General features: G+C 48.5%; 1 long non-coding RNA gene across 4 annotated transcripts in view; it reads left to right on the plus strand.

The window, feature by feature from the left end:
* Positions 1 to 18,086, plus strand: part of LOC124504050 (uncharacterized) — a 158,149-nt gene that overhangs the window by 125,367 nt on the left and 14,696 nt on the right. Inside the window, exon 4 of one of the 4 annotated variants that reach the window (XR_006960296.1) lies at positions 15,004 to 15,388. The exons of the other annotated variants lie outside the window; for them this stretch is intronic. This is a non-coding gene — a long non-coding RNA (uncharacterized LOC124504050). Of the gene's footprint in view, positions 1 to 15,003; positions 15,389 to 18,086 lie in introns of those variants that run through there. 4 annotated transcript variants of the gene reach the window in all.

Raw genomic sequence — 18,086 nt, forward strand, 5'->3', positions numbered from 1 at the left:
GGAGACACACGTTCTGGCTCCCCTCGGGGCCACCACGGATAGCTCCCTCAAGCAGAAGGTCAGAGTGCCCCACTGATATTCCCCACAGGGCCTGGTTACCACTGAAGGTGGAGAGAGCTTCCTCTGATGCCACTCCAGTGGGGAAACGGAGGAGAGCCTGGTCTCTGCCAGGCGGGGGTGAATGTCCAGGCTCCCCCCTCCCAACCCCATGATGACAGTGTAGAGAAGCTTGTGAACTCTGCAGATGGAAGTCCGAGCTCCCTGCTCAGTCTTCTCAGACACCATCCTGGGGCGGGAGAAGTCAGTAGATGGGGGTGATGTAACACTCGGCTGGAGCATCTGCCCACCTTATCACATTTGCCACCACACACACCCTCAGCAGAGCTGTGAAAACACTGGCCAGGGAGCTGTTTACGCTTTATCTCGTTTAGCTGTCACATCCACCGCGTGGAGCAGGCAGTAGGTTAGTGCTCTCTATTCTCACAGACGGGGAACTAGAAGCAGGGAAGCTGAGTAACTTGAGCAAGGTCAGCGTGAGTCGACAGCAGAATTCTCAGCTGGGTCTGTGTGATTCTCATTCTCTTGCTTTTTAGCCCCCACGTTTTATTGTTGATGGAATTCCGGTTGGAGGGAATGAGGGCCCTTTGGGGAAATGAGTTTGCAGAGGTCAGAAGGAAGGACCTGGAAAAAAGCTAGCGAACGTTTCCAGGAGAGGCGTGGGTGAACAGCAGACCTGCGTGGTTGCAGGGGATACCTGGGGAGGCAACCCGTGGCGTTTCATGGAGGGAGCTGGGATTCCAGAATTGGAGAAACCTGGGTTCAAACCCAGACTCCACACTAATCCCACTGATGGCAGGAGTTCGGGCAAGTTGTCAAAGCCCTCCAAGCTTCTGTTTTCACATCTGTACAGCAGGAGGATGACGGTATCTCCTTGGAAGCTTCCCAATGGGTACAGCGAGGCACTGTCCATGAAATGCCTGGGCTGTGCCAGGCCACAGGAGATGGCAAGTAGGTGCTGGCTGTTGATTTTATTTGCTAGTACTCGGGAAAGTGGCAGGCACTACGACCCAGAAACTTTCCATGACTGGAGGACGACACCGGGCTACATGGCAGGGGCAGCCCAGAGCTTGTCCGGAAGCAGGGAGGCCTCGCAGAGCCCAGAACCTCATCAGAGACCATTTGCAGGGACCAGGACGGTGGGACGGAGTGCCTTCTGACCTGAAGAGGTCACTTCCAGTCTTTGCTCCGGCAGTGGTGGTGGCTCCCGCGAAGGGAAGAAGCAGCAGTTTCTGTTGGCTCTCAGACACTCCAGCTGTCGTCTTCGGGAATGTGTTTCTCCACCCCAGAGGGAAGTGGATGACTGAGAAGGAGGCGAGCAGTTAGGCTGGGCCTTGCAAACTCTAGCCCGTTAGCTCCGGTGTGCTGGCCATGGACCCCAAGCCAAGGCCAGCGTCACGGCAGGTTATGGCGCACTGCACGCCCACTGCACCAATGAGATGTATTTGCAAACTTAATATAAACAGATTACATTTCTTATCCTAATGTGGCTGTTGGCTAAGTGCCCGTGAATTTTAGCCCCCGGGAGGAAAACGATTGCTTAAGCCGAGCGTTCACTACTTTTACTTTCCATACACGGCTCGGGGCTCCTTCCGGGCACCCGTTCACCCCCAACGCACGCAGACACACGCACACATCCACATGGGCCGCCACGCACGTGCCTTCACAGGGACAGGCCAGTCGTGCACTCGCTGACCCCCTTTCTGCTGGCTGCAGACTGTGGCAACATTCTGGCTTTGGGGGAAAAAGTCCTCTCCGTGCCACCGTACATTTTCACATTCAATACACACTCTGGCTTCGGCTTCCAGATTCTTCTTCCTACCCACCCACCCCCCCCTCCCCCCGCCAGATAAATAGTTTAATAGCCCACTCTATCAGTCAGTGTCCAACATGCCTTTTACATGGGGAGGGGAAGGCCGAGGAAAGGAGGTCATTTCCCTGAGGTCCCTATGGAGTCAGCGAGTGACAGAGGTTCTCCGGAGCCACCACAAGCACCATCACCATTGTGAGGGGGACCCTTTCGGCCACCTCGACCGGCTCCTTGAGGCTGACCGGAAGTGGTTATTGGAGATCCTAAGATCCAGCCACGCCAGACACAGAGGAGCCCTGGGCAGTGGGACTTGGGCTCATTCCCATCAGCGGCGTGCAAGTGATTTCGTAAGAGACAGTCAGGTGTGGGCTTGCACACCATTCCCTCCCTGCCTCTCCCAAATCCCACCCCTCCCGTCCATGTTTATAATCCCTCCCTCCTACTCTGTCTCTGTCTCTCCTTCTTCCTTTCAGAAAGTCCTCGCGCGTCTTTCCCTTTCCTCACGCTGACAGCCAAGCTTATGCCCCACACGGGCCTACAGAATTCTTTCCTCCCGAGCCAAGGAAGTGGGCACAAAACAATGTCCAGGCTGCGCCCGTCGGGGGCCCCACATCAAAGATGCAGGAAACAACTGTTTCCCTGTCTCCTGACAGGTCAGCGGCATAGCCCTCCAGGCAGCGTCTCTGCCCAGGGAAACAGCCCCGGCGGCCCCCACCCAGACGTTCAGATCCTGCGGGGCAGGGGGCCAATTTCTCTGGCCCTTTCTCTGTGGAAAAAGTGCAAGACGCAGACCAGTTTGGGAAGGCGATTCTAGTCAGACCACGGAGCAGATGGGAACGACTCCAGGGGGATGCCTGCGTGTGTCAGGTGTCTGTGCGGTCCTGGCACACACACGGGCACACCCACGCGTGTACATTCATGGCATTCACGCATGCGCCCACACACACGCGCGCAGGGAGGCCCATCCACGGGGATGTTGCCCTGGGCCTCTCACTTGGCCTGCTGTCAGCTCAGAGCAGTCTCTCTGCCTGGTGGCTTGTAGGAGTGACCAGCCTCCCCTCAAATTGTCTGCACTCGCACCCGTCTGACAGCCAGCCTCCCGTCAGGCCCAGGGGAGGGCCTAGCGAGACGCACACCCTTCCAGAAGGGCCAGGAGCGCCTCCCACCGGAGAGTTCCCTCCAAACATTCACGGGCAGCCGGCCAGGCCCTTGGGTGCCAAGATGACACCCATCCTTCACAGAGTGACAGCTGGACACTTGCTCCTGCCAGCCCCCTCTGCCACACTATCGGTGTCCCCGTCCCAGGAGCCAAGCAGCCCAATGCCAAGGCCGAGCATACCAGGGGCTTGCACCAGGATGTCACCCGCAACCGCTGTGATTCAAAAGACAGGACTCTGGGGCCAGAAACTTGGGTGTGGTGACCCTGTGTCAGAGTTCAGAGCCACAGTGCTGTGTCCCTGGCAGGAGGGGCGCCCCCCGCCTTCTCGGGGTCCTGTGTCAGGAGAGCTCGTTTTTAACGGGTGGGGCAAGAAGGGTGAATTATGGAGTTTTGTTTTATTTTATTTTTAAAGTTGATCCATCTTTGAGACAGAGGGAGAGAGAGAGAGAGACAGAGCTCAAGCAGGGGAGGGGCAGAGAGAGAGACAGAGACACAGAATCCAAAGGAGGCTCCAGGCTCTGAGCTGTCAGCACAGAGCCCGACGCGGGGCTCGAACTCACGGACCGCAAGATCATGACCTGAGCCGAAGTCGGACGCTCAACCGACTGGCCCACCCAGGAGCCCCCCTAGTTTATTTAACCAGTTGCAGAATGTTAGATATTTGGGTCGTGTCCAGTCTTTGGCAAATACAGACAATGCTGCCTTAAGTGTACCCTTAAGTGTGCACGTCACTCACACACCTGTGAGAGCATGCGCAGACGAATTCTCAGAGACCGAGGTCCCAGGGAAAGGGAGATGTGCCTTTGTCGTTTGGATAGATATCGCCAAATTGCCCTCCCCCAAAGCCACTATTTCACAAACAGCTAGGGTGGATCAGAGCACCTGTTTCCAAATGCGTATTTGAACATGGCACGTGATCAAAATGTGAGAGCCTGAACAATGACAAATAGTATCTTGGTGTAAATGTATTTTTCTTCTCGTTAATGATGCTGAGCGTTTCTTCAAATGCTTCAGGACTGTTTGTTTCCCATTCCTACAGCTCGTCAATTCATGTCCTTTGCCCATTTTTCTATCTGTTGGCCTTTTATTGATGTATGAGTCTTTATATATTAGGGAGAGTTGCACTTAGTGATGTTAATCAAAACAGTTTCCCCCAGTTTGACATTTGCCTTTTAGGTTTGTTGATGATAGGATCGGTTGGCCATAGAGAGAAAAGTCGATTTTTATGTAGTCCTTTTCATCAATTCTTTCTGTTTGGGGGTGTTATGCTTTGTGTTTGTGCTAATACGGCATTCCTCCTTCTGACGTGAAAAGGTAAAAGTTATTATTTTCTCTTAAAACTTTGATGGTTTCGGAGCACCTGAGTGGCTCAGTCAGTTGAGTGTCCGACTTCGGCTCAGGTCACGATCTCACGGTTTGTTAGTTTGAGCCCTGCGTTGGGCTGTTTGCCGTCAGCTGAGAGTCCACTTCGGATCTTCTGTTCCCCCCTCTCTCTCTCTCTCTCTGCCCTTCCCCTGCGCTCTCTCTCTCTCTCTCAATAAATAAACATTTTTGAAAAAGTTTAAAAAATTTGATGGTTTCATTTTTGTTTTATATTTCAAAAGTTGATCTATGTAGATTTTGTTTGGATAGATCATTAAAGTATGGATTCACCTTTTTTTTTCTTTTCTTTTTGGATGGTCCCCCCATTCTGTCGTCCCAATACTGTTTCTTCCCATCCAAGTACTAACCAGGCCCCACCCTGCTTAGCTTCCGAGATCAGACGAGATCGGGCATGTTCAGGGTGATATGGCCGTAGACCCAATACTGTTTCTTGAGCGAGCCACCCTTCCCCACTGACCTGAGATGCCTCACTTCTCCTCTCACAGAGGCCTTGCTTGCAGTTGCCTCTCCTGGGGGCCTTCCACTCTGAGGAGGAGAGATGCTTCTTAATGAGTGAAATGCAGAGGTTCAGAGCCCCAGGCCAGAAAACATCCCCAAAGGGCTTCCTTTTTATGTATGGCTTAAAATAGAGAAAAATGCTCCTTGCTTTAGAAAACACAACCTTTTCCGTTTGCTTAACTTCTCACCCTTCTCTTATAGGTGGGCCCCCAGTGGTTGGAAGGGGAGCATTCGTGCTGTCCGCCCTGCATAAAAGCTCAGACATTTGGGCTGTAAGGGAAAGAACTTAATGCAGGAAGTAAGGGCTGTAAGGGAAAGAACTCAGCTTAACGGAGTTGAGAAAGAAATCCACCGGTCAGTGCCTGCAAAGTCCAGGACTGGCTTGACTCTATGACATCAGCAGGACTGGATCTCAATCGCCCCATCGCTCTTGAGGGGGGGGGGGGTCTCCCCTAGAGGTGGCTGTGAGCTGGCTGCCGGCAGCTTAGCTCAAAGACTGTCTTCTGAGCAGCCCGGGTGACAGGCATGGGAATGGCATGACGGGACCATCCGCCCATCCTGGACATTGGAACTGGGGCATGGGATGTGCTAGTCAGTGGTTCTGGGTCACTCGCCCACCTCCGGACCAGGCAGCCCACCAAAACGGCGTGAGCTGGTCCTGGAAGGACGCCGGTGCCAGAGAAGGAAGATCAGATCCTGAAAGGTGGTCACAGCAGGTGCACCCCACGCCCCGCGCCCTGCTCTTTCCTTGACCTTCTACACCTTGGTTCTTCTTTCCTGGAAGTGTAACATGCAGCTGTTCCCTTGCCAAACTTGCCACCCTGGTCAAATGGCTTCACTTCTCCATGCCTCAAACGAAGATGTTGAAAAGGACCTTTTGCATGGGGTTGTTGTGAGAATTCACTAAAATAACAGACCTCAAGCATCTGGCACCTGGTGCCCAGCAACTCACTTGCTCATTGGCTCAACGAGGTTAAAAGGTTCTGATCGCTGTGTCCCAGGACAGAAAGACCCCTCCCTCTGCAGCTCCAGGGGCGACTCAGTGCGTTTAAAAAAAAAAAAAAAAAAAAAAAAAGGAGGGGGGGCAACTGGCAGGTGAAAGGCAGACAGGAAGAGCAAACAGGAAGTCAAATTACTTCTTCGTAAGACACCTTGATGCCCTAAGGACAGCCTGTTACAAGCGGCCATCACTCTGGGAAAAGAAATTGGGGTCTCAGAAACCAGACCCTTTGAAGAGTAAAGCCTCTCACTTTGGCCAGCCTCTGTGACGATCCTCATTGAACATTGCCCAGAAATAAGTTTTGATGGCACGTGCTTCTCATGCAGATGCTCCCATGTTCGCAGTTTTTTTCTGAATGATCTTTACCAATAAACCTCTCTCGTGTCCTTACCCTATCTCTGTTCTATTTACGGAGCAAGAGAACCCCAATTTTATCCAGGGAGGTAATGTGCCCGACTAAAAGACTACATTTTCCGGGCTCCTTTGCAGTTCACTGTGGCCATGTAACTAATTTCTAGCCAATGGGATATAAGCAGAAGTATGGAATTTATAGGAAGGTAAGTTAAAAGGAACGGATTCAATTGCGGAGATATTCTCTTCCTCCTTCATCGGGCCATAGATGGGAGAGCAGGAACTCCTGCAGCCTCCTTGTGACACTGAGAGCAAAAGCCAGAGCTAGGGTTGTGGAACAGAAAGGCAAGAAGAAGAAAGTTCTGTAAGTCTTTTCTATGGGTATGTAAACACTTGTGTTTTATGCTTCTGTCTTTGGAGTTTTCGGCCAAATGCAGCTAAATACAATCCTAGCTTGAAACATGATTCATCCCTCAGCAACCCTTGGCTGATCTTCACCCTCTGGAGAAGAGTAGAAATGCGTGCATGCCAGTATCCTGAATAATCTTGGCCTCCTCAGGACCTGAGAAGGGTTCCCATGGACTTTGGACCCCATGGGGCCTTAGGGTAGGGCCCAGGCTACTTCCCTCCGGTGAAACAAAAACACTTTCTCTTTGCTCTGGGAAGGATTTAAGATGCATTGACCTACCTCATCAAATCTTACAATGCATGTGATTTATTTTTCCGTGCCGGACCCTGTTGGCTAAAACTGAACCACAATCATTTTACTGAATCGGTAAAGAAAACTTGTGTCAACCGGTAACTTACACCAGACGTGTGATTCTGTTTTGTAACAGTTTACAGTTGACCAATCACTTTCTGTGCATTGTCACCACTCACACAGAGAGAGAGAGAGAGAGAGAGAGAGAGAGAGAGAAAAGGGGATGGCTGTATCCGCTGTACCAGAACCTGGGGGGCTCGGTCACTCTGTCATCTTCAGACCAGCCCTGCCCTGGGTCAGACCAGGTGATGGGGACAAAATTTCACAGAAGTCCTTCCGAGAGTGGTCATGTTTTTAGAATAAGATATTGAAAACATTATCTTGACAGTAAAGTCAAAGCAGATTTTATCTTCCTTAAGCTGCTTGCTGGTGGTTGCCGAAGGCATAGACACAACAATCCAGTCTCCTAAACTAGAAGGTAAGCGTCCTGTTCAGCATCGTACCAGTATGACACAAATGACAGAAAACTCCGCTCAAACTAGCTTAAACAATCAAGGGGAGGTACTGGCCCGGGACAGTGAAAAATCAGGCAGAGGCTCCGATCTTGGACGAGGCAGTTTCCTGAGTCCCCGAAGCTCCAGTTTTGTACTTCTCCCGTCATAGGATCCCAGAGGCTGTCCCTCCTCTTTCTCTCCACTGCTTGACTCCTCGTTCCATGTCCTGTGCCATCCGGGGAGGGCCGCTCTTGCAGGCTCCAGCAGAAGAGAGAGGGCTTCCGTCTCCCGGGAAGCTCGGCCAACGGTCCCTCGGGTGCCATGGGCCCAAAGTCAGGGCAAAGGAACAAGCTAATTGGCTTAAGCCAATGCGAGCCGACCCCTGAAATATGGGGTAAGGGGAATTCGCCCGACTAACATAGCTGGTGACGCTAAAGGGGGGGCTTCCCAAGGGAAATTTCGGGACCTAAGCTTTAGGGTAGGGAACGGATATCAGTTGCCATATTTGTCCGCCTCTGCTATTCACCTTACCAGTCACGTTGACCGGCGTGGCCAGTGATGTGTGATCCTTATCTCGATTAATCGGCTCCCACATGGAAACTTTTCACACAGCCTCCACTCCTGGGGTTAGCTCTGTATCACCGGCTTAGCTTCGTTTTAACCCAGCTTGCACAGAGCTTGTCTCCCGAGAAATTATTTAAATCTCACTAAACTGTAATGAACCAACTTCTGGGCTAATTGTCCCCTGCTACGGCCAGGGTATCAGAGCAGCAGGATAGAAGGTCTCAGAAATGAATCTGACATCACTTTTCGATGTAAAGTACAATGTTCCTGAGGACAATGTCAAACCACCCCTTCCCTACCTTCCGTATGCTGATGGTTGCCCTGGCTCCCTTTCTTTGTCCCGTAATTAATCATTCTACAGCTGTCCATCTTAAAGAGAAAACAAGAAGCTATCAAATCCAAGCCCCATGCAAAGCTTGCTTTCCGGGGGCCAAAATGCCCACCAACATCAAGAGAGGTCCCGAGGGCTCGAGTGTGGCCCCAAGTTCCTTACGTTAGTTAGTCCTAATCTTTTTCTTTAGACGGTATGGTCATTGACAGGCAGGTGACGTGCTATTCCAGAGGGCAAAATCGGGACACATCCTGATGTGACATCCATCAAATTTGTGCAGAGAGATGTCACAACCCCCACAAGACCTTATCCCTTTCAGGCCGCACATGACCATCTTCTCCAATTATTTCATGCACTTCGAGGTTTCCAGCAAATCTAAACACAACGATTGACACTCTCAGGACACAGTTGAGGTTATTTCACTTTGTTTTGACTTTGCTTAGCCTCAATACCATTTTTCCACATTTTTGGGGTCCTAATAGCTTTTTTTCTGTTAAAAAAAAAAATTGCCGGTAAGCCCACCACTTAGAAATAACCACTAGAAGGAAACAAATCAAAATTTTAGCCATCTTTCTTCTGTACGTAAAATAATATGTGTGTCAGGGCGCCTGGGTTGAACAACTGACTCCTGATTTCAGCTCAGGTCATGATCCCTGGGTGGTGGAATCGAGCCCCGTGTCAGGGTCCACACTCAGGGTGTGGATTCTCTCTCTCTGCTTAAGATGCTCTCTCTCTCTCTCTCTCTCTCCCTCTGCCTCACTCCCCCATGCACGCTCTCTCTTTCTTTTCTCTCTCTAAAATAAAGTCAAAAAACTTTTTTTAATGTGTGCACTTTCCTTTACAAATATGAGGCTCGTTACACTTATTTTCATTAGGAAGTAGTCTTTTACAATGTACCTAATGTCTGCTTAGCACTTGGTCTCATAAATGTATCATGACTTATCTAGTCATACCCTGCTTGCTTACCTCTAATTAGAAAAGATTCCTTGAAGTGTCACCACCGGGCTAGAGTAATCTCACCCAATCCCCCTGACAGCCCCGTCAGACAGGAATTATGATTGTCTTCAGTTTACTGTGCGGAAGGTTAAGTAAACTACTCAGGGAGTGCCGGCGGGGAGACTCTAATTAGCACTCCCACCTACATGGTTGCCCTTGTCCCCGGACCCTTGGATAAATTGTTATCTTTTTTTTTATGCTATCTTGAAAGAGAAATGTTAGCTTACTGCTTTTATTTGCATGTATCCGGTTGTTTGCAAGTTTGAGCATCTTTTGATTTCTTACGGAACATTTGCATTTCTTTCCCTTCGCGTTGCCTTATCGTGTTTTTGCCCATTTTTCTGTTAGTCTTACGCTAGGCACGCACCTCAGTGATCGTGCAATTCACCCGCTATCTGTCATGTATGTTCCCCGGTTATTTCTGCGCCTTTGAGTTTTGTCATGGTGACTTAGGACGGAGAAACTTTAATATTTCTATATCTGCCAATTATTTTCCTCTGTGACTATTCCCATGAATTTCACCCATAGGAAGTTTTCATCTCTCCCAGGTGCAGATACATGTCTTACTTTTCTTTTCTTTTACAATGAGTTCATTTTCCACATTTAACTCTCTCATCTATCTGGAAATTACTGTTAATTTTCTTCTCGAAAGGTCAACCCAGAAGTGCCCGAATAAGCTTGAGTGGGGTGGCCATACCCATGACCTGTTCCATCACACCAGTACCTGGATGTGCTCGCACAGGACTGTCACTCGTGACACCTGGATGGGCCCCTGCAGGGAGCACACCCAGGCATTATACTTCCGTGGGTACACGTTGGCTTTCAGCACTCACGTCCTTTACTGACATTAATCCCATGGCAACTAAAACTGCCAGACTTTCTTTTGTTCCACGGGTGAGGGTGCAACTTTTAGAGAAACATCTCTACCACTTGCTATAAATCTGGATGTAACCCTTTGATGTAACAGTATCCCTCAAGTGGATGTCATTTGGTCTTCAGCTTTTCATCTTGTTGCATGATTTCCACGTATAGGGTCAGGTGCCTGGAATATACTGGCCGACACCTAGTTCTCTCCCTTGAGAACTGTATTCTACTTCTCGGACCACTCTGTTTCCTTAGCTCTCTTGCGTACTGTTGTTGGACATTCGGGCTATTCCCTGCTCTCATGGTTACATAGGCAGCTGACAAAATAGTTTCTACTCAGCACGTTCTTCTGTGTTTCATTTTTAATTTTCTGTGTTTGTATTGATACATATTCAGATTCAGTTTGTGCTGATGGTTTGGCCTCCTATTCCATCCAGTTGAAATGACTTTGTGTCATTCATGATTTGCTTATCTATTGCATTTTGGGGGTGGGCTTTTATACCCATTGTATGATCAAGAAAGACGTTGTACCTCCAAGAGAGGAAGCCTACAGTATGCAGAGAGCAGTTGGTGGGTAAGAATTTGCATCTGTCCCCAACACTGATACTCTTGGCCATGATGCTCTGATTCTGCCCCATCCGTGGCATCAAAGGACGCTCCAAGATACCAACTGCTTTGCTGACATTATTTTAGGTACACAATGCTTACCAGATGCACCTGTTTAACCACAAAAGATTCCTAGTTGTTTGGGGTGACTTGAACCCGTGTTGTCCCTCGCATTCTTTTTGAAATGTTTGCAAGCCACATGGTCTATAATTCTAGACTATTCCCCCAGGGATTGCCATAAAGCAATCTATCCTTTTACGGTGTTTGAGAATGGACAGTTTGCTTAGGGGCTAGCTTCCCAATATTTTTATCAGTGTGCTTCTCCGAGGTCATCTGAGAACTTTCCTCTTTGCCTGGGCTGAAGACTGACTCATTTAGTGTATCCGAGTGTTGTCTCACAGTCCTGGGTTCTACCTTTTTCGAGATCACCTGAAAAACTAGAAAAGTGGGAGGCTAACTTGAAATTGCGGGCCGTCTTTTTTGTCAAGTCTTTACATGTTAGCACTTTCTCCGCGCACAGCCCTATCCCTTTCTTGCGCTCTTCAAGTAGCTTTAAAAAGCCTTGTGAAATCATGGTCCTTTAGTAGGTTTCTGCTTATTCTGGGCGTTAGCCTTCTCGATGCTGTCCTCAGAAGGGCAGTCCCTTCATGCACATTCTCTTTGATTCTGTGCCCCCTTTTCACATTTTAGGCATGCTTTTCTAAAGATCTGAGATCACCAATGACCACCTTTGGTGGCCACATTGGTTTTTATTATTTTTTTTTTCTTGGTGTTTCCTCTCGTTTTGTTCCTCACTGGGATTAGTCATGTGAATGAGCAGAATTGAGGGTTTTCTCTCAGTCTCTTTCCTCACTCGGTATCTGTGCATTTGGACACTTGAGCCCCAGTCCTTCAGGTTAAGATTGGGCGGCACTAAGGAATTTTGTTTAATCTCTCCAGGCCTTGTTTTCTTTATGCCAGATTGGGGATGATAATGGCATTAACCTCCTGGCGTTGCTATAAGGGAAATAATGCATAGTTAGGTCCTTATTAGTATTATTATCTACCTATTATTGAAACCCTTTGTGATTACGAGTGATAGAAAGCCAACGCAAACTGGCTTAGACACTAAAAGATTCTATTGGCTCAGAGGATTTTCCCCAAGGGCTTGCCTTCAAGCAGAATCTAAGTCACCCCGGCCTTAGGCATAGCTGAGTTCAGAGGTCTGTTAATGTCACCAGGACCTGAGTCTCTCCATTTGGCTTTGCTGCTGCTTCACATGGAGGCAAGATGGTCGCAGCAGCCCCAGGCCCCTGTCTCCCTTGGGCCCCCAGCCTGGCAGAACCATCCTGTTTCTGGATCCTCTTGGAACTGGCCCCATGCCCAGAGCAGTGGAAGCCAAATTCTGAATCGGGGAGATTTGCTTTCCCAAGAGGGAGAGCCCAGGAGCCTTCCTGACCAGGAGTGATTTCGCTGACACTCTTGGGCACCTCCTCCACTCTGAAGCTCAGAACTAGGACCTTTCAAAGCGGCTCTTTTCCAGCAGGACGGGCCCCACCAGAGTGCAGAAAGATGACCTTGAGCCCTGGACACAAGTCCTTGCTTCTTACTCCCTCCTTGACTTGTCTAGGTATTTTGGGTTTTGACCTACATCTCTGACAGCAGCTAGACTCCTTCCTGGGCTCCACACAGCTTCGTCTTGGTGGCTGGGAAGCACCTTTGCCTTTACCCTTTGACCCCCGCCTGTGCCTGCCAGCTGGGTTTTCCACACCTGGCCATTGACCTTGAAGTCACCCTTCTAAGACACGCCTGGCCATTCATGGCGTTTATGGTGTAACACTTCCGTCACATATGGCGCTGGGTACCGTTGGTTTTTTGTTTTTTTTTTTTTAGTAACGTAGAATCCGTGCGCCCTTCCTTTGCACAACTGTGTGTTCCTCTGTGGCGTGGTCTTGACCATCGGGCAGTCCTGGTGGGCGGGGAGTTCAGGTGCTGTCTCCCTGTCTGGAAGCCGAAGGGTGTTGTCCCAGTGCCCTTTCCTGTCCCAGAGCGGAGCTGAGCAGCCTCAGAAGGAGTGACCGCAGCCCATCCCCACCCCGCAGAGGCACCTGACACACTTGTGCTCCCTCCCGGCCTGAACCCCGTGCTCCAGCTCAGAAAACCCGCTCTCCTGTGAGCCCCTCGACAACGTCCCACACATTCCCCCTTTGCTTGAGTCAGCAAGAGTAGTTTCTTTTCAAGAACCCTAGCTGATATTCTTGTGCTGTGCCTCGTCGTTTCTGGTTTTATAGATTTATTTGGGCTTTTTTTTTTTTTTGTTAATTCCTCCCTCTGAAGTTTCTGTTTAAACTCTTTCTGGTCACACTGGCAGGTCTCCTGCCGCATGTTCTCAGATTTGGGTTAGTACATCCTGCTTCCTGCCAGGACCCCGCTGCTCCGGGGTGGATCTGGGCCGCGGTCCAGCAGACACAATTCTCCACTCTGACACCATCTACATGCCCAGATGTTCCCTCCGTATACTTCCTCCCTCCTCCTTTCACTTCCAAAGTCACGAACTTCAAGTGAAGGGAGAAATGAAAACACCACCTGTACCACCAATGCCTTCGGTTTCCTCCTCAGAACTTCAAAGCGCGTAGAAACGTACTGGATTGAGACTCAAAGGCTCACCGACTACCACCGTTGGAAGAAAAGTTGGAAAGCATCACAGGCCTTTGCTCAAGGGCCATCTCTGACCGACGGGCTATGGCTGGCTGGGTTTCCCACCGGGGCAGGGTAGGAAGGTGCCCTGAGGGATCCACAAGGCCTGCTCGGAAGTTGCGAAGGAAAAGCACAGTGGAGGGGGTGATGAGTTCCCCTCCTCCAACACCCCCCTCTGCACATTACAAATGAGACTGAAGCACACACGGATCAAGTTGTCTAAACTAGAGAAGAAGCAAGGGCGGTTCTGGGGATAGATTCTAGGTTGTCAGGCCTTTCCTATTTTTCTTTTAAATTAAAAAAAAATATTTATTTATTTTTGCAAGATGGAGAGACAGAGACAGGGGCACAGAGAGAAAGAGGGAGGCACAGAATGGAAAGCAGGCTCCAGGCTCCGAGCTGTCAGCACAGAGCCAGACACGGGGCTCGAACTCACAGACCATGAGATCATGACCTGAGCCAAAGTTGGATGCTTACCCGACTGAGCCACCCAGGCGCCCCAAGGCCTTTCCTATTAATGACAATGATGTCTCTTTCATGCTGGAGTCCAGTCATATATGAGGTCATCAAGGGCCACTTGCTGATTGCCTGTTATGTGGTCCATACTCAGCCACTTCTGGACACCCTGGCGGGAGCCGGCTATGCCTCTGAGCCTATGGATAATCCTTCTGGAGAACTTTCAACATCCCATTTTCCATGCCCTGGGGCCAGCATGGGCTGGGGGGAGGGGGCAGCGCACAGGATCTCCAGGGTCTGGAGGGCACCCTGGGAGCTCACCCATTAGTTGGGACACTATTAGACCGCGGCCAGCAAATTTCAGGGACCACCGTCCCAACAGAAACATACCCCATTTCATTCCAAGTGGGGAGAAAACAAACGGGCAGGTGAACCTCCCCCAAGTGCTAACGTTCATCACACTTGAGATGGTGAGTCGGATCCAAATCCAGATCTGGCATGACTCATTAGAGTTGGCTGTGTGCAGACGGGGACGGATTGTCTTCACCCTTCCTGTACAGCCAGGTCCTTATTTAAAAGTCCATCCTATTTAACTGCCAAGGTGGGAAACTTCATAAAAGCCAAGATGCCTAGAAGGAGCAAGGGAGCACGCTCACGGGTGATAAGAAGCTTAAGGAAGCAGATAGCTCAGGGAATGGGGCGGCTACCCCGCAAGCATTCACTCCGCAGTCCCCTGGGAGAGGGGCATTGCTCCCGGGCCAGGAGCTCCCGAGTGGAGTTTCCTGATAAGGAATAGAGAATGGCTCTGGGAGAAGCAGTCCATACGGACCCGGGACCCCTAGTCCTCAGTGGCCTTAGTGATGGGCGAGCATCCTGTTTTATTAAAAGCCTGTTGCTGGCAGGGAAAGCCGTCTGCCTGCTGTGTGGGCAGGGGCCCAATATCGCTGCGGGCAATTCCAAGCCAGTACTTCAAGCTGAAATCAAACCAGGAAAGAACAGGACTGTTTTTTAGCTGATGAAGCAGTACTTTTTCTTTCTTTCTTCTCTTTTTTTAACAGTTCTCTCTCGCCTGGCTCCACTGTGTACATTTTGTGTGTGCGGGCATGCATGCGACATTCTTCACCGGGCTGCAGCTGGGGCTCAGTCCTGGATGAGCCCACCCTTACTTGCTCCTCCCTCACCCCCCCTCCTCCCTGCGCTGCCTCACCCCGGTGTCACAGGCCTACCCAGCCCCCAGCCCCTTGGTAGAGGCGGGGAGCAGAGGGAGGCTCAGACTGTGGCCCGAGGTTATTTACAGGGTGGGGGTGGGGGAGGGAAGAGAAATTCACTGCTTTGTTTATCTTCGGAGTCTGGAAACTCTACAGAATTCATCCATTTCCAAGGAAGCCTGCATGTGCAGGCTTCCAAAACGAAAAAATAAAAGGAGATTCACTTCAAAAGAAACTAAGTGAAAAGCTGTTTTCTTTGTGAGCTGATTTGTTTATTATTATTGTATTTTTTTAACATTAGGTTTGCTGAAAGTAGGCAAAGGGAGTCTTTTTTTTTTTTCCATATTTTTATTACATTTTTACTCTCATCCTCTGTTGTCTTATCAGTGAGGAGGGCAAATAATATTTTAAGAGACTGAAAGAAATATGTTCTCAGCTCATCTCACACATAGCTATGGGAAATCGAGGTTCTGTGCAAACGTTTACAATCACGTTTTCTGCTGAGGTTATAGAGGACTGAGAGTCTTCCATTCGTGTTTTAATCAAATTCACTCAAATTGTCCCACTTTTACAAATGAAAAACAGTGTGCTTCAACACAGATCTTTACGACTAGTTTTTAAAATAATAAAAACAATTTTAATATGCTGGATGGTTGTCTGTACATGATTTCTCTGGGTCTTTTGACAATTTGGAGTGAATGGTGCCCATAGCAAATATAGCATGTTAATTTACTGGCCTCTTTTTAACCCTGCACTCAAACAATAAACTTTTCATGTGGTGCCAAAAAACAGTATATGTTTTGAAAAAAAAAATTTTAAAGACACAGTCAGTGGAGAAAAGGAGATTTCAGAAACAAACGTAAAATGTACTTGAAAATGTGTTACTTCACACGCGAACATTCGATTTCATATATCCTTAAATATAAATATTCGATTTTTAAAGTTTCTATTATTTACCGCATTATATGAATCATTGTACTGATGTAAGCCTAAAATCATGTAAACTTATAAGTGTTGCTATGTATTTTAATATCTTATGGGAGTTGTTTATGGGAGTTTCAAAATCTTGGGGAGAGGTAGTCTATGGCGCAAAAAAACAGTGGCATGAATCATGTTAAGTCTGATCTACTCTTTTCTAAACTGTGTCTTTTAGGTAAAAGATATATAACAAATTGGATTTTTTTTTTCTCCACTCTCTGATTACTTAAGAGAAACTAGGGGATTATCTTTATGGTGAGGAAAAGGGCACAGAAAGCAGTATTTTTCTTTTTTTAAAGAGGGGCAGGGCTCAGTGTTCTGCTTACTCTGCCTTTGCTGGTAAATTTAAAACATTAACTTCAAGCTTCGATATTGTGCTTTCTTGTGAGTCACTGGGCCAAAAGCCCATCCTATATTGTCAGGCAAGGGTCCAAGATGAGAAATCAGTAAAGCACAGATATAAGAAGTCTTTGCCTGTGCAGCTAAACAATCGTCATGAAGAAAGTTCCATTCTTGCCGTGGGAATCCATTTCTAGATAAATGTAGTTAAAGCCTTTCAGCGCCAGAAGAAAACTTCTGCAAGGAAGAACTCAAAGAAAACCATTTTCCGTGCTACAGACAAGTATTAACACTACTGATCAACATTTGGTCCAAGAAAGAAATGATTACCTGTTTCGGCTTTCAAAAGGAATTCAATATCCTGTTGACTACAGAGCGGGCTCAGAGAAATGGGACTACTGAGTAATGCAATCGATCCCTTCCAAGAAGGAGAAAGAGGGTGTAGCTTGGACCACAGGAAGCACCATTGATAATATTTTTTTTCTGTTTCTGGAAAGTCAACCAGGAAAGAAAGTATGTCTGAAACATTTAGAAAATAGGCTGTCCTGCCTCTGGTTCTGGAACGAGATGTCATAGGATCACTTTCCCCTACTCCATTTCTCCGAATACAACTAAATTCCCTGAAAACTATTCGACAGACAATGGTAAAAGAAATCTGAAAGCTGGAAAACAAAACAAAACACGGTGGACTGGAAAGAAACCTCAAGACTTGAGAAGCAACTTTCTGAGTTCCCTGGATTTTCTTTTTATTTCCCATGTACCCTGATCTGGGCACAGGAGGGGCTTGCAATCTGGAATCACCAATAGGCACAGACAAGAAAACAACAACAAAAAACGAAACCCAAGAACATCCTCCTCTCTCTGGTCAAAGTTCAGGAAAGGGAAAATCCAACAGAGGCCCAGTAAGAAGTTCCAGCCCCCACTACAATCCAGGGTCCTTGCAAACAGTCTCATCTGTAGGCAGTGGGGGCGGCGGCAGCAGAAGCAGCAAAGCCCCAAGCAGTTCTGGCCTCTGGTCCACAACTGAGACATCAGCGGGTGGCCTGATCCACCCACAGCAGCAGCAGTGAAGCCCCATGTCTCCCTGGCCTTGACCCAGTAGCGTAAGGAGACCCAGGCCCAGCAGCTACTTCCCGGCTCCCAAGGGTTGCCCAGCAACAGTCTCCTAACATAATAATCACATAAGAAAGCAATACAAAGTGATATATTAAAAAATATAATAATTAAATCAAAACGGAACTCTAAAAAATGTTCGGGCAACCCACAGAAAGACAAGAACAAAGGAACAGAAGAATGAGAAACAGAAGGAACAAACAGAAAACAAATAATACAACGCCAGACTTAGCCTTAATAGATCGCTAGATACCTTGAATGGAAATGGTCTCAGTACACCTATTGAGAGACAGAGATTGGCGGGGTGGATTACAAAACGCGACCCAACTATATGTTGTTTATGAGAAACTCACTACAAATTTAATGACACGAGGAGACCGAAAGCAAGAGAAAGAGAAAAGGTATACCAAGCAAGTATTAATCAAAAGCATGAATGGCTATGTTAACATCAGACAACACAGACTGCAGAGCAAAGAAGCTACCATGGGCAAAGAGGATTATTC

This window comes from Lynx rufus, unplaced genomic scaffold, assembly GCF_022079265.1.
Source record: "Lynx rufus isolate CCGP_SWC_20201006 ecotype Redwood Valley unplaced genomic scaffold, mLynRuf1.p SCAF_8, whole genome shotgun sequence".
Lineage (NCBI taxonomy): Eukaryota > Metazoa > Chordata > Mammalia > Carnivora > Felidae > Lynx > Lynx rufus.